This window comes from Triticum dicoccoides, chromosome 7B, assembly GCF_002162155.2.
Source record: "Triticum dicoccoides isolate Atlit2015 ecotype Zavitan chromosome 7B, WEW_v2.0, whole genome shotgun sequence".
Taxonomy (NCBI): domain Eukaryota; kingdom Viridiplantae; phylum Streptophyta; class Magnoliopsida; order Poales; family Poaceae; genus Triticum; species Triticum dicoccoides.
Window position 1 is genome coordinate 170957486 of NC_041393.1, and position 3834 is coordinate 170961319.

Genomic DNA, 3834 nt, shown 5'->3' on the forward strand with positions numbered 1-3834 from the left:
GTTTTGTTTGATATACATATCTTGTAGGAAGATGGAAAAAGAAGAAGGTAAGATTCCATTAGACTACCTATAGAGGGAGTAACATAGATGATAAGAGCATCTACAACTGAACTTTGGAAATCCTGCCCCTCAAACGCCCACGGACGTGCCGGGTGTATCCACGGACACTGACCAGTCAAGCCTCAAATTTTCATTCTCACAACCCGACACCTCAATTAGCATATCTCAAATCCATACAAACTCATGCAACTATGTCGATGCAGTACACACATCATTTGTCTACTCCATCAGTACTAACATGCCATCAGACTATCAAAATTTGGCATGTTTGGATATGGTGGAGATCATCCACGGCTGCCCTTGCTCTTCCCGGCGCCCTTGTCGTCCTTCTCGTGGAAGTACCGGTCGAAGGCGCAATAGAGATCGAGCCGGATTTTCTCGTCGCTGGAGCTGTCCTCGCCGTTGCTATCCTTCTTCTCCTCCTTTGATGGCAGTCTTCATGACTTCATTTAAAAATTATAACAAGGGCAAATTAAAAGTTGTGGTCCTTTCTGCATATATCATAGCAAACTACACACAATCGCCCGCATGAGATGCGGAGATGAACCAAACCAGAAGAAGTGGAGGAGGGATTCACACCTGGTTGAGGCCTTAGATGAGAGGGGGGATCTGCGGTGCCTACACCAGCTTGGGTGCCATTGGCACGGGCTAGGGTTTCAGGCACAAGGAGGAGGAGGGAGGGGAGAGGCAGCGGTGCTCTGGAGGTTGGATGAGCAACAACAGTGTCACAACCCTAGATCATTGCTTGTAACTAGTTGCATCTGCATACATGCATCATGTTAGAATTCAAATAAATTAGAAATGGGGAGTGTCAAACCCTAGCACCAATTGAACTTCAAATAGGTTCAACTAAAATATTTTCAATGAACCCAAAATGCCTTCAGAAAAGTTCATCATTTTTGAAATGTGTGAAAACCTCTGCCAAAAATGGTGCATATTTTTCTAGGTTATTGATGGATTTTTTGGATTAGATCGTAATGTATTTGAATTGGAGCATTTAACTGCTATAAATAAATAAAATAAATGCTCCAATAATCTTGAAAACCATTGACGCCTGTTGGAAATAATTCAAATGTGGCTAAAATTTATCTCAGGTTTTTTAGAAATGATTTAGTATTTTTCACTAAATCAAAAACAGAAAACAAAATAGGAAACATAAAGAAAAGGAGAGAGAGTGTCAACGCTCGCCACTGAGCTCCGGCCGCCGCGCTTGTCGCCGCTGCCATCGCTTCGCTCCACCTCCGGCCGCCTCGATGCCACCTCCCGACGCGCCTTCTCGCGCTACATCCGTAGAGCCCAGGCGCGCACGCTCTCGTTGCCGGAATCGCCCGGACGAGAAACGCCACCGCGTCTTGTTTATGCCGGCGATTAGCCGCTGACATGGCCAGATTAGATTAGGCACTAATCATCCCCTGTAACACTAACAGGTGGGCCCCGTTGGTTAATTTAGCCATGTTTACTTTAGCTTAGGTTTAATTAATCCAGTTTAACCATTGTGCCTCTGACGTGTGGACCCCACACGTCAGGGTTGACCCTGGTCAACCCGGTTGACTCACTGACATAGTGCTGACACAGAGGTGACGTATAAGTGATTCTCTGGATTTAAAATAAATCAGAAAAGAGTTATAAATTCCAGAAAATTGGCTAAACTTAGGAAAATAATAGAAATCCAACAGTAGCTCAGATGAAAGTCATTTATATATGAAAAATTATCAGACAAATATGAAGAATATATTTATGCCATGATCATGCATGTTCAAACAAGTTAACTCCATTGTTTAGGAAAAAACATATAAATAACATTTTATTCTTTTGTTTCGAAGTTGGAAATGCTATAGTTGCAACAGTTCCACTTCAACTAAATTGTTAACTATTGCATTAGGTGAATTCAGCACCTTAAGATGTCATGATCATACATCATGTTTGTTGCATTGCATTGATTGTGTTTGTTCTTGTTTGTCGGTGTTTGTTCCCTCTCGGTAGCAGACGATTCCAACGTTGTGATCATTGACACTAATGAAGAGCAGTTCTATCTTGAGAAGTGCCAGGAAAGCAAAGCCACCTTGATCACTTTGATACAATCCCACTTCCTCGCTCCTGCTCTCTTTATTGCATTAGGATAACAACGACTCAACTGTTACATGTTGCGGTATTTGAACCCATTCCTCTGCATGACCTGTCTTTGCCACAGTAAATAGCAAAACCCACTAGCATGAGTAGGACTTGCTTGAGCCATGATGTGACTACTCATCCATGCTTGTTTGTCATGCCTGCTATTGCTTAGAGTTGTGTCAAGTCTGATTCATTCAGGAATGAATTGGAATGTTGTGATCATGTTCTGATGCTGAGAGCTAAGTGTGTGAACACAATTTGGTAAAGGTAGCGATGAAAGGCCATGTAGGAGTACATGGTGGGTTGTCTCATTGAGACCGTCTTTAGGAACTGAGTTCTATGTATGTTATCCAAGACTAGCTACTACCACACATTGGGTTCCGGTAATGCACCCCCTCTCGCTTATTAATCACCTCGATCTCTATCCAGGAGGTGCAATTAGTTTCTGGTGTTTGTAGGTAGTGCTAGTAGTCTACCAAGTGGCACCCGGTATAAGTGGGCTTGGGATAGACTAGGCACCGTGGCATGGTGTACCAAGCGTAGCTCCATCCGACGAGGTGGGCTTGGGAACCCTTCACACATCATTTGGGGTCGTGATGGAAACTTCGCCGGACTTCCCTTGTGGGTTCAGCCTCAGATAGGCGATAAACCTGGACTAGAGTGTTGTGTGTTTAGTCAGGTTGTGGCCCACACCCTCGCCAAGATTCCGCTTGAAGGTTGCTGAGATACATGACGTGTACATGGTGGTAGGTGGTGAGAGCGTGTGTGAAGAAGTACACCCCTCCAGGGTAATATGATATATTCGAATAGCCACGTCCTCGGAATAGGACTACGTGGAAGACTTATGGTTCATAGACAAGTTGAAATGGATACTCTAAAATGCGCAAGAGTAAGTGTAAGTACTATGGATGACCTTCTCGTAGGGAGATGGGAGAGAATCCATAGTGGTGTATTGATATGGTGAATACGTGAACTCGTGTGCGCCACCTCAAAGAAAATACTGGTAGTCGTAGTACACGATAGACACTGAGTTAAAACTGGCTTGCTGCAGTTAAACTCTACCACCCCTTTTTTATTGATATTGATGTATATGTAGTTAGTTCTGATCTAATCTTGCTGAGTACACTCACGTTTGCTTAATTTATGTTTTCGCAGAGGAGACTTCAGTCTCACTAATAGTTTCACGTGGACTTCGACGAGTAGCATGGGAATCCCAGACAAAGGTTTGGTTCCTATGGAGGGTCTTGTAGATAGACATGTTTTTCTAGGCTTCTTTCTTTTCAGATGTGTGTACTCAGACAGGTTTATGCTTCCGTCAGCAAGAGGCCTTCACGACGGTTGGGCGGTGGAAGGCACCTGCCTCCTCCTCTGCCCGTGCGTGGCTGTGGAGCTTAAGGATGCTGCAGATGTGGAAGCAGCGGTGCGACCGTGGCGGATCAGGCTACGGACTGAGCTCGTAGGGGAAGAGAATGGGAGGGGGGGAAGGAGGCGCCGACAGTGGGTAGAGGGCGGAGGCCAGGATTGGGGAGACGAGGTGGGCGGTGAGGTTGGAGGCCGGCGACTGGTCTAGGGGGAATCGGGAGAGGAGGAAGATAGCGGTGGCGGGCGGCTGGTTGGATGAACAGGACGGTGGGAGGTGAGTAAAAAAAAAGCCCAGACAAA